The 13,930-nt window shown below is 37.2% G+C and overlaps 1 protein-coding gene across 2 annotated transcripts in view; it reads right to left on the bottom strand.

Annotated features, from left to right (window-relative positions):
- parp8 (poly (ADP-ribose) polymerase family, member 8) overlaps positions 1-13,930 on the bottom strand; it is a 199,795-nt gene that overhangs the window by 115,534 nt on the left and 70,331 nt on the right. The window lies entirely within an intron of this gene.

The raw sequence follows: 13,930 nt of genomic DNA, 5'->3' as shown, positions 1-13,930 counted from the left end.
CCTCCAATGTCCCAGGGCAGGTAGTGCTTGGCAGATGTCCTCTCCCTCAGTCCTTCCATCCAGCTGGCGTCCCCAAATGGGTAATGGCCGCGGCCGCCCATCACAATACCTTAGGATGAAATACAACTCAAGTTGTTTTTGAATTGTAAAAACACTTCTTAAACCTTAGATAAACCTCACATCAAATTCACCCACTATGGTTTTTTCACTTAAGTCAATAATTTAGTAAGATAATTATGTATCCTGAAATTCTAATAAGATTTTCCTCTTCAAATTTGGCGATACCCTCAGAGCAAAGTTCATTTCCTAACACTTTCTACTGCCTGGTCTTCCAAAACAAACACATTTCTTTGTATTGTCAAATATAGGTAGAGTTTCAGAAAATTTTCAAACTTTATCAAACATAATCAATTCTTGTCAATAAAAATATTCCACTACTAAATAATATTTTCAAAAATAGTAAAATATTAAATGTATACACTATAAAGTATACATGTTCTACAATGAAATTCATGAGAAATACATTAAAGAAAATTTTATTGTAAAAATAGCCACATTTTTATTACACGCTGGACCTTCCACCATGAAAGGATTCTTGTAAAATGTCATCTGTGGGATCCCTCAGTACATTGGTTACAGCTCTATGAATGCCTTTATTCAGTCTCATTAACTTTATAACAGATATTTCAAACTTCACTCAATTCCCATTCATGCACTATTAGTATTTACATTGTGTTTCAATTCTACACTAATCACAAGAAATGTAGGGCACTCTGAAATTTGCTAGCTGAACAAAAGTAAAATCAACACTTTTTTGCAAGGGGCGGCATTCTACTGTGAAGCCTTAGCCAAGGTGCATGTCAAAGCCTCTGCTGATGAAAGATGCAGAATTGTCAAACTATAATTTATTCTCCTGTAATCTTTAAGCATGTCCTATTTCAAATCTTCTTAGTCTAATTCAGTGTTACAGAAGCCATAGTCTTTATATCAAGATTGGGAATAAGGCAGGAATTAAGCAAGAAAAGAACAAAAAAGTTAATTATTTATGTGTGTGCATATACACTGTTTTATCAATAATTATTAATTAAATTACTGAAATGTTCAATTATACAAGGCAAAAGTAAACTATAACATATTTCGTAGTAAATTAAACACCAGATAACAGAAGATATCATGTAAGATAAAACACACAACGTTGGCCATTCACACTGAATGGTTAAAACCTCTAGATGAGCATTAGCTTATGAGCATCTGCACTCTCAAATAACAGCAGCAGGTGGCAAATTAGAACAATTGCAAGCCAAGTCTGATATCTTGAGGAATTAATTGCAAAATGATGCAGAAGCATATATTACAGAAAATAGACTTTCTAGACTTGCTCGCTGGGCAGGATTTGATGGTGGATGAAACCATACACCTTAAGTTCAGAAGGTTTGTGAGGCTCAAGGACGGTCTTTCAGATATGAGGGTGAGCAATACTGGAGCACCACAAGGAAATTGTTCTGTCTCATTTTGTCTTCAATCTGTACACTTCAGACGATAAATATAACAAAATGTCATGTCTCTTGCAGAAATTCTCTGATGATTCTATACTTATGGTGTGTATCAGTAAGGGAGATGAGACAGAGTGCAAGAGTCGGGTGGAAAGCAGTTTCTTGGTACAAATAGAACTGTCTGCAACTTAACATCAGCAACAACAAGGAACTGGTTAATGTCTTTCGCCACACTACAGCCTCTAACTACATGCTACATAATCACTAGCTTTAATCTGCAAAAAAATTAAAGAAAGGTGCAGTCATGAAATACAGTATACAAAATAATTTCCTTCTAAAATATCAGTTTTACATCTGAGTGATAAAGAAAAAACAAATATTTATGTAATTTACTAGTAAACACAAAAATCATATTTACAGATTTACTAGTTATATATTTTAATAACCTTTATTTCCAGTTGGGAAGAAACACAAGGCTAAATTAACTTGTTTATTTATCGACTGTAGTAGGTTGACAAACTGCACAGATGCATAAATGGTATACTGTATACATTGCAGAGTGAAAATTTCACAGATGATATTTGAGGCACTTTAACTCGAGTGATGTGCACAAGTATATGGTTACTAACAGTCTTGACCTGTCAGCTAAGTTTCTTATGATAATAGGTTACATTCAAATTTTCTGATTTGTACAAAGATTTTTAACAATACTCTTTGGAATGTTTGAACATCAGCGGCTCATCCTATATGTTTAATTTTGCAAATTATTGCCTCTAGATTTTTATAAATATTTATCACTACATTTTGCATCATAGTGACTTGATTTTGTTTTGTTTTTTTGTGGGCTCTGCCATTATGTGTTTCCATTACCACAACACTATGCTCGATTGCTAGGGGCATTGTTCCAATGGTTGCACTGTGTTAAGTTATAGGAATGGCACTTTAAATAATCAACGGTAGATGCTTCACAACATCCGAGATTGAGAAGCTGCAAATTAAACATATGTTGGCATTCTCATAGTTAAAAGGTCACAAATCTTACCCTGAAAGTACAACTGTACATTTGTGTACTGTTTTGGTTTAGGAAAAACTGGTTACTGATAATCAGCAATCTATTTTGAGTGACAAATTAGTCAAGCATTTTGGTTTGGTTCTTGAGTTTCTGATCACCTGGTACTGAATATCTCCATAGCTTAAGAACTTTCAAATTAAAGTCTTTTAATGGTTTAGTCACACCAATTTCTGGTGTGATGTCACTTTCACGATGGCTGACTGTGGGTTTCAATGTGCTTTCCGAAGAACTGGAATCCCCAGAGATGTATATTCAACAGCTCCTTTTCACAGAAAAGCTGTGCAGAAAGTTCGCCTCATACAGACTTCGTAACTTTAATTAACATCATGCTGCTTAAATCCCGGGCCAAGTCACCTTTACACTTACTCTTGCTCCAGATGACGACGATGGAACCTGGGAACACTAAGGACAGGAGCAGGGGTCCAAGCTCAGGTCATCTCCACTTCTTCAATTTAGCATTGCCACTCACAACCACTTCGATTTTCTCCGCTCCTCTGCTATTCCTGCAGACAGTGGTGACATGGTTGTTATAGGAGACTTGATCATGAGTCACCTGGACGTAAGGTTACCTGACAGTAAGAAGTTTGCGACATGTTTTCTGGTCATACGAGTTAAAGATGTAGAAATAAGACCCTCAACAATCCTTGAGAAGCACAAAGTTAGGACTATTGTTATTCATGCTTGAGTCAATGGCATTCATATTGACAGTCAGAGCTCTTGAAGACAGACTTCACATCCCTCATTCAGGCCATGAAGGAGAGAAGCCCAGCTGTAAGAATTGTTGTATCAGGTCCACTTCCATCGCTCCATGGATCAGATGAAACCAACAGTTGACTCTTGGCAATAAACACATGGATGAGAACCTTCTGTGAGAGGTAAAATGTCAGCTTTGTTGACAACTGGGACCTCTTCTGGGAGAGACCCCTTTTTATACAGACTTTATGGCCTGCATTCAGACAAATTAAGCACCCAGGTCCTCTCAGACTACATCTCAAAGGTAACTGGATTTTCTTGACTAAGTAATTTTACTCCTAATGCTACTATAATGCTGCTTTAGGATATGCAAATTCTGCAGCGAGTTCACATTTAAATGTGCACTGTATTAGCATTATAACAATGAACCACAGTCTAACTAAAAAACATGAACAAAGCTGTATAAATGCAAACAACGTAATTACCATTTCACCTACAGATGTATGAAACCGTAAACATACTTATCGGTAGAGTGGTGGCTCTGAGGCTAGGGACCTGCACCAGCAATCGGAAGGTTGCCAGTTCAAATCCCATAAATACCAGAAGTGACTATATTTTGTTGGGCTCTTGAGCAAGGCCCTTAAACTGCAATTGCTTTGTTCTGGGTATAACGTTAACCTGCATCCAGTCCTGCAATTTGTTGGGAAAACTTGGGGGCTGGTGGCAGGACTGGCACTGTAAAAAACCTCACACTGTTCCGGTGTGGTGCCAAGGTGTCACCCGTTGAAAGGCTGAACACTGGTCTTAATCAGGGTGGTTCGTCATGTGGTGGGTGCGTGAACACGATGTATTCAGAGCATGTTCCCAACCTCTCTCTCTCTCTGAAGATGTGCACTGTATTAGAACTATAACAACATAGTTTGAATAAAAAATCTGCACAAAGGGGCATAAACACAAATAAATTAATTCCCATTTCAAGCTGCTTCAATACTCTGATTCAGCTCTACTCTTCAGAGACCTTAAATCTGGCTTTACTAAATATTTGAGTGTTAACCAGCAAGACTCTTTACATTAACAATCTTATCAGTAACAGAAAAATAGACTTTCTTAGATTAAGTGAAACGTGGCTCAGCTCGGATGGTGTGGCAGTGTTATTTGATTACAGTTTTGTTCATTCAGTTCACGAAGGAAAAAAAAGTGACAGTTTAGCAAATATTTGCTCAAGCTGATTAAACTGCAAATATGCCAGTTTTGGTACTTTCATGTCTTTCGAGTATCTTGCCATGGTTGTTCAAGGGGTGTCACAGTCTCTCGTACTGACTTTTTATAAACCTCCAAAATATAATGTGCCTTTTATTGAGCAATTCTCAGACTTACTATCTAATAATATCTATGACAGATTTCTAATTGTAGGTGATTTCAATGTTCACCTGGATAAACCAGTGTGACCTGAAAGCAAGAGAATTCATGAACCTACTACATTCTTTTGATCTCAGTCAGCATGTCAACCAGACCACACATTAAGTAATTTCAAAAGGATTAAAGGTTGACATGAGGCAGGTCATTGATATCGGCACATCAGACCATTTTTGCACATTATTTGATGTAGAAATACTGAGAACTACAACTGTTTTAAAAAAAAATGGTATTTTGATAGATATGCAGCTTCAATGTTTGCTAAAATTCTAAACAACCAGTAGCTGTAGTGCTTGCCTTAATAAAGTGGGTACTATAACAAGTATGGTGAAAAACTTTAATGATATGTAAGGGCTGAGGTTGACATAGTGGCCCCTGAAAAGACTGTTAAGAAATCCTCCAGCAACATCATACCTTGGACGTCTCAAGAAAGGAGTCGAGTGTAAATGGAGAAAAACTAAATTAACAACCCAATATGAAATACTGAAGGCACAAATAACTTAATATAACAATATATTATATAATATACTGTATAATATGCCTTGTCAGCCAGTCCTATTTCTCTAAAATTATAAATGACAATGCTGGTAATCCAAAAGTTTTATTCTCATCTGTTGATCATCTTCTAAACCCAGCTCACTCAATGGAATGCCTCCTAAAAAGTACAAGTAAGCTTGTGAGGCCTTTGCTTGTTGAACCCCAGCATGCATTTTTAAGCAACTTTAAATGCTTTCACTGAAAAAGATCTATCCAAACTACGTATTATAATCTCTCCACTGAAACCCTTCACCTGTGCCCTTGAACCAATACCAACAGGTTTTTTCAAAGAAGATTATGATGTGCTAATTGTGAGTGTACTTAACTCATCATTAAATATCAGGGGCGTTCCTGACTACCTAAAGACTGCAATTGTTAAACCCTTGCCCAAGAAAAATAATCGAGTCCACTGTCTTTGATGACTTTACAGTAATTTCTAACCTGCATTTCTTTACTAAAAGAAAAGAAAATGAACTTTTAAGCAGTTGAATGATTACTTGAATAAACATTCAATTTTTGCATGATTCAGTCAGGTTTTTGAACAAATCATAGTATAGAAACTGCACTGATAAGGGCAGTAAATTCTTTGCTGATTAATGCAGACAAAGGTCACATATCTGTTCCGGTTCTCTTGGGGTTTTTTTTATTATTATTTTACTGATTTTATTTGAAAAAAACAAAATTCCATACAATCATGTCAAATGTAACAAGTCAGAATTATGCACTACCAGAGAGAAAGAGAGCCAACAGCATGAGTAAATCTTTAAAAACAAAAAAAAATGAGAATGTTCCTCTCCCAATATAAATGCTTATTCTTAGATTTGATAAAATAGATCTTGCCATATTTTTAAAAAGTGTTGAACAGGTCCTCTATGTGAAAATGAGATTTTTTCCGATTTGAAATAGTATAGAAAACCAGTTACCCACTGACTTATAAAAGGTTGGTTGGGATTCTTCCAGTTAAGCAAGTACAATGTAAGTGCTAATGGTGTGGTATAGACAATTACAATCAATGTGTCCTTCTCCACTTTAAGCCCATCTGGAAGTACACCAAACATACTGTAGCTGTTAATGGGTTAGGAATGATTGTGACACAAAGGCTGTCTGATTGGCATTCAAAGATTTGTGTCAAAAATAATGTTAATTTGGTGCACTCCCAAAACATGTGGCCCAATGAGGCTGTTTACTCACAAGTTTAACCAGTTAAATGCTGGTTTATCTGAAAACCAATTGGTTAGGCATGTAATATTTGCAATTGTAAGATTTATATATGCATAATTACCTGGTTAATATTACTAAAGAGTAGTATTTAACAGATTAATCAAATTAATTCAAATGTCAGAAACTAAGGGTGTTTAATTTTCTAAAAAAAAAAATTATTTTTTTAAACATTTGTTTCATTGTTAAAGCTTCCTTTATATTAATCCTTTATTTCAGAACCCTTGTAAAATTGCCTTTTTTGCTGTTTTCTTACAAGACAGATCAGACTTGTTATTGCTTATGCCTGTGTACAAATCCAGAATTTAAAAAATGAATTGGGCTGTCATTACATGCACTCAATATAGTTATAACTGTGAGACAGCATTACATTTCTCAATGTACCACTCAAATATATGACGTGTGCTTTCACTTGCAGATTACAGTATGAAAGTACTTTGCTTTTAAAAGCCAAACAACTGACATAAATTCAGTGTTTAAAGATTCTTATTTGTCAATTAAGTATGGTGTTTTGATTGTTCTACTAGCTGTGTGATTGGACAATTATACTGTACATTTATGTTAAATCAGTGCACATTATATTTTAATAGGGAAATGCACCTTGTCCTTTGAAGCACACTGAAACACTACAATTTTTTTTTGTTATTAACAAATAGAGCAACTCGTTTCATCACCGATACAGACAAGCCAGACATCCAATTTGTTTAAATCTTGCCTCGATGTTTCTTGCTACAAAATCATTTAACATACTTAATGAACTAGGAGATTTGTCAATTACTTTAGGTTCTTGAAAATTGATTTTCCACGCGAAAGAATCGATAAAAAATCCCAATATCAATTTAATCTAACGCCTCTACATTCAGTACTGTCTAAAAGCTAGCTACGTTTTTGGAACTTTAGTATCAAACTTAGCACTTTAGTACTGAAATATCAGTTCTTTTGACATCAATAAGCAGGACAATAACCAAAAACTCAAAAGCAAGTCTATAACTGAGTGGCTTAAAAGAAACAAAATTAAGGTGGCCTAATCAAAGACCTTGACCTGGTGATTTAAAACAATGTCTACCTGTCTGTGTCCGGGCTGTTCCCCACAATGTCTAACTAAACTACAGCAGTTCTGCAAAGAAGACTGGGTTATAATTCCTCAGTTGCAATGTGAAAGATTGATATCAAATTATACAAAGGGTTTAGTTGTGGTTTAGTAGTTCAGTCTGGCACTTACTTAGATGAACAGTATGGAAAAAGGGTGATAATAAAGAATAATCAGACAGTTATTAAAATGTCACTACTTTATCTAAATAAGTATCTACTTTATAAAATAGTTTAAACATTTTTAATAATTACCCAGTCTTTCATAAAATTTGTTGTTTCTACTATTGCTTACTAAAGAAAATTTAAGAATGTTCAAGTTAAAGTGCAGGCATGTTTTTAGGGATGTGAAACTAATCTCTAAAGAACATTACAGTTTTTCCAAGAAATATCATTAATAACATATTAAAATAAAGTTTAAATGTTACATTAAAACATGTTCATAAGCAAGTACTGTATCAAACATTTAATGTCTGTTTTCATTTACATTTCTCCTAGGAAAACTAATACTTAAAACACACCAGTAAAATCAGCACAATGTGTATCATTAATAAACTATATTTGCTGCCCACACATTAAATCAATATCACTGTCAGTCCAAAAAATTCATATCAGTTGGGCACTGGTGAATATAATGTAACTACAAATATTGTTAAAGTACATAATATACAAGTATTTCATGGTATTTTATACTGTATTGCATATTAAAACTGTGCCAAAATGGCAGTTTTAGTCACCACAATCCTATAATAGATGTCAGATTCCTACCCATGGGATGTAAAACTTTAGTGCTATTTTAGTTGTAGGTTGTGGAGGATTTACAGCGAACTGTAGCTCATGATTCTTAAATATAAAATGTTTGAAAGAAGTATCCATAGAGTGTTAAAATTGATGCTGAAGTCCATCTGCACTGATGATTCAATAATATGTATTGGGGACTAGTTATGTAACAATATTTTATACTACAAAATTTCACGATTCAAACTTACCATGAAATGCATCGCACATATATTGATGTTGAGCACAGTTTCTCTAAGCACTAACAAAAAGTATGCAGCTCTTTTTTTCTTAAATGCTTCTTTTTAACTACAGAGGGTACAGTGAGTGTCATACATACATTAATACGCCCTGGCTTTAGTTTGAAAGTGTGTAGCTAAGTGCAGAGCAACTGAAACAATGATGGAGTTAGACAAAGTAGAAACTGAAGATGCCACGTCATCTTTTAAATCTGCTATCTGGCATTGTTTTGGAGTTCCTGTTAAAACAGAAAATGGTGAAGACAGTTCATAAGACAATGACAATGACAATAAGGCAAGCACAGCAAGAGAGTTTTGACATACATTACAGCAAACATGGCAAACATGCTGAACCATGTACAACGCCATCACAGTGACAAATACAAATCACCACCTGCAAAGAAGCAATTGCAAGGAAGAACTTGCCTAAAGGCCAAACATCTGACAAATGTATTTGCAGCAATGCTTCCAAGGTCGACTGTAAGGGCCAAAAAATAACAAGGTGGATTGGTGTTCTTATTGAGAAGGACATGAGACCATTTTTGAGGGGTTTTGGCTGCTCATACACATGATAGAGCCAAAGTACAGCATTCCCTCATGCCTGCACTTTAGTGGTTTTGTATTGCTGACCCTGCACAACGAGGCTAAGATGAGTGTGAAAGAATCACTGAAAAAGGCAGAGAGTATCGCACTAACTACAGACAGCTGGACCTACAGGGCGACCTAGGAAATAATGGTATTGTGCTTCAAACTCAGCCTCTTTTTGAAACCCACTCTGGATGTAACATTGCTGATGTGCTGAAATATGCTGTTTTGGAGTGAGTGCTTAAAAGGGCTAATTGTATCATCCCTGTTACAGATAATGAAATAACATGGATGCAACAGTCAGAGAGGCTGGGCTTTGCCCTCATATCAGGTGCTTTGCACATACACAGAATTTGGCTTCCCAGGCAGGCTAGACGTACCACGTGTTGGTCGTCTGCTTGGTTGAGTAAGACAGGCTGTCACTTTTTTCACTGAGCCCGACAGCTACAGCTATGTTCACTGCCAAACAGAAATTACTGGGCCTTCTGTCACATACACTGATAGTCGACGACATATTACAATGAAATAGTACAATGGAAATCGTTATGTTGAGCAGCAACAACCAGCCCTCAAGCACAGAGATACGTAGAAATGCATGTGAAATAGATATGCTGTATGGCACTGATGTTAGTGACCCCAAGGACAACATAGAGCTGCCTTGGTGGGGGATGAATGAGCAGGCTGCCTGCTGCCAGTGCTGATTGACACATTTGCAAAACAAAGACACTGATGACAAGATGTGAGGGAATTTAAGGTGACCTGGCATTACAAATTTTTCCTAGACTTCAGGGATTTGATTGTTAAATGTTGGACATATCATGACTTCTAACCTGACTATATTGTTCCTCACTAGTCAGAGTTTTCCTATTGATATTAAACTTTGAATTGTGCGTCAATCTCAATTTCCGGCCTATTTCCCATTTACCTTTCCTGCCAAAAGTTCTTGAGCGTGGTGTAGCCTCCCAGCTCACCAATTACTTAACCACTAATAATTTGATGGAACCCTTTCAATCTGGTTTCAGGGCGCAGCACAGCAGTGAGACTGCTCTGCTATGGGTAACCAATGATTTGCTTATGGCAGCAGACTCTGGACAAACCAGCATATTAATTCTATTAGACCTCAGTGCAGCATTTGACACTATCAGACAGTACCTTCTACTGTCCAGAATGGAGAACATGCTGGGTATCTCTGGCACTGCCCTCCAGTGGTTCAAGTCCTATCTGACTGTTAGGAGAGAGTTTGTTAGTCTTGGCAACAGCATGTCCAGCACAGCACCAGTCACAAAAGGAGTTCCACATGGCTCTGTCCTCGGCCCTCTTCTCTATTTATATGCTTCCCATTGGCCATATAATTCATAGCTATGGACTGGGCTATCATTTTTATGCAGATGATACTCAACTCTATTCCAATGTTAAAAGTGGAACTTCATCAGAGCTTTCTCAGCTCACAACCTGCCTTAGTGAAATTAAAACCTGGATGGAGCAGAACTCTTTAAAATTAAATTGCAACCAAACTGAACTCCTGCAAACTGGGACTAAAATGCAACTTAATAAAATGAACTCCTTCCCAGTCCATCTTGGCGGGGATCTCATTAGACCTGCCTTGGCTGCAAAGAATCTTGGTGTCATTTTTGATTCCTCCCTCTCTAATTCTGCCCACATAAATCACATTAAGAAACTTTCGTACTTTCACCTCCATAACATATCCCGTGTTTGCTCCTTCCATTCCTTTTCGAATGCTGAGAAACTTGTCCATGCTTTTATCACATCCTGCATCGATTATTGTAACTCGTTGCTGGCAGGTGCCCCATCTAATCTTATATCACAGCTCCAGCTTATTCAAAACTAGGCTGCAAGAGTCCTTACTCGAACCAGCAGCAGCAAGCACGTCACACCCATCCCACTCCATCTTCACTGGCTCCATGTGTCCTAAAGAATATAAAATCCTACTAATAACCTAAAAAGCCTTAAATAACCTTGCACCAAACTACATCAGTGACTTTCTCCATCACTATGTGCCTGCCCGCCCACTAAGGTCCTCTGATTCTTGCAATCTTGTTGTGCCCCACACTAATCTACACTCCATGGGTGACAGGGCCTTCAGCTGTATAGCGCGCAGACTCTGGAATGACCTACCGAAATTAATCAGGTCAGCGGACTCCATGAATTCCTTTAAAAAACAAATCAAAACTCATCTGTTCAGGAAGGCATTTAGCTCTACCTGACTTTATTACCCTTCTTTCAGTTTATCTCTATGTCAAGATGCTCATGTAACCTCTGTGTGTGTGTGCGTGCGTGCGCGCGCGCGTGTGTGTGTGTGTGTGTGCTAGACCATCAATTATGTTGTTTGTTAGGCTTTTTTTTTCTCTGAATTCACTGTCATAATCTTCTTTATTTAATTATTTGGTTTGTACAATGCTATATACTGTATACCCTGACATTCTTTCTTATATTCTGTAAGTGCCTTGAGCATGGGAAAGGCGCTATATAAATAAAATGTATTATTATTATTATATTAAAAATAAATAAATAAATTTGTAACTTCTGCTATCTAAAGATCCAGAAAACAGAGGTAATAAAAGACAGGGGAGCAGAACAACATGGTGCTAAGCTGGAACAAACCAACCGAAAAAGTCAGCTCTGGAAGATCCGCTAGGAGATTATTTCATTGAATCAGCAGCACTGACATGCTATCCATTTAAATGGTGGAGTGAAAATTCTCCAAAGTACCCACTGTTTTTTCCACTGGCCAAAACATATCTCTCTACTCCAGCAACCTCTGTTCCAAGTGAACATGTTTTTTCAACTGCAGGAGATACTGAGAATGCCCAAAGGTTACAGTTGCTACTTGAAAATGTGGACATGCTTGTGTTCTTAAAAAAAATTGTTGATTTCCTAGACTAAGAAAGGAGATTATTAAGCTTTGCTCTTATTATTTACAGGTATATCCAATCAAGTCATTAGTTTTATTATTTGCACTACTTTTGGCCCCATACTTTTTCTGGTAAGAAAAAAATATTTTAATAAGTAGAATATTAAGCATAGTATTAAAAGTGTGTTGTGCTTTTTTATTTATTGTGCAGAAGACTTTCATTGTTACCATATTGTTTAAGTAGTGGCAAGGAAAACATGTTGTTTCTGAAATACAATGAAGAGCAATTGTCTCAAAAATAATAATAAACAACAACTTTTCCATCACAGGTTTTCTACATTCAGATTTTGTTAAAAAATTGTGAGATATTGAATCATGAACCCAGTTTTGTAAACAGAACCAAATCGTGAGCAGAGTGAATTGTTACATTCCTACTGGGGACATGTGTTGTGGTCAGAAACGGCTATCAGAAATGTGAAAGTTGAAATAACCTCATCTCTACGTAAATTTGAAATGTTCAAATTTATCAGTAATTATGTTTGCACTGACTGTTTCTGTGTTTTAAGATAGAACATTTAGAAATCTTGCCTTTTTATATAATGAGAGTTTTTGGAAATTTGAAAAATTTTAAAAGCATGACTCATTCAAAATATTTCAACAAAAAATTAATTTTTGTAGCATATTTCCTTGAAGAATAAGGGCTCATTTATACTTCACACTCAGAACACGTACGCGTCCGCATCATGGCTGCCACGCGTTCCCAGCGTTCATTTCACGCGTCCTCTGAGCAGGTCTTCAGAAATTAACGCGACGCGTGCGCGAGTTGCAGTACCAGCAAAAGTCGGGGCGCAGTGTGCTAAAAGTCGAACGTGACGTCAGAGTCTCTATTTACTATCTACATGTGACAGCAAGCCTCTATGGAGATCCTTCGGGGATCGATGTGCGCACTTTGCTGTTTGATGAATGGCTCAAATACAGCGCTATCTATACTAATAAAAGGCAAAGCCCTCACTCACTCACTCACTGACTCACTCACTGACTCACTCACTGACTCATCACTAATTCTCCAACTTCCCGTGTGGGTGGAAGGCTGAAATTTGGCAGGTTCATTCCTTACAGCTTCCTTACAAAAGTTGGGCAGGTTTTATATCGAAATTCTACGCGTAATGGTCATAACTGGAAGCAGTTTTTCTCCATTTACTGTAATGGAGATGAGCTTCAACGCCGTGGGGGCGGAGTTTCGTGTGACATCATCACGCCTCCCACGTAATCACGCAGTACATAGAAAACCAGGAAGACCTGAAAAAAGCGCTGAAGAAAACATGCATTATATAATTGAGAAGGCAGCGAAACAATAAGAAGCGAGCGAGTGACATATACAACCATATTCATGAGTTCTGCTACTTCGGAAACAAAGCACGATGTAAACCTACACTTTAAAGTAAGTTCATAGACAGGCTGCCGCTGGCATTTGTAATTTAGTGCCTGCCCATATAAGGCCGTCCCCAGCGCAATCCAATAGCAAACTGCCACGGGTAAATATTCACGGGTGAAGGACTGTGCTTATGGAGAGGAAGATGAGATGGTCAGGGTGGTGTTTGACACAAACTCAGCGAAACTGCGAGAGAAAGTTTTAAGTGCCAGGACTAAGGTAACATTAAATACAGCCATGGACATAGCAGGAGATGGCACCAGCACAGCTGGGAACCTTCGATGCATGTACACCGAGTGGCTCACGTGAACTGACACAGTGCACAGATAAAAGGCAACAGTTCCAAAGAGCGCTGAACAAAACTGAATTACACAATTGAAAAGGCAGCAAAAAATATGAAGCGCCTCATACATACAAGCATATTCATAAATCCAACTACTGCGGAAACAAAGCACACGTTGGAAAAAGTCAATGTCCCGCTAAAGGAAGACAGTGTAAAAACCCGTG

This window comes from Polypterus senegalus, chromosome 7, assembly GCF_016835505.1.
Source record: "Polypterus senegalus isolate Bchr_013 chromosome 7, ASM1683550v1, whole genome shotgun sequence".
NCBI classification, from domain to species: Eukaryota; Metazoa; Chordata; class Cladistia; order Polypteriformes; family Polypteridae; genus Polypterus; species Polypterus senegalus.
The sequence above is the reverse complement of the archived record's forward strand: the minus strand, read 5'-3'. Positions and strand labels throughout refer to the sequence as shown.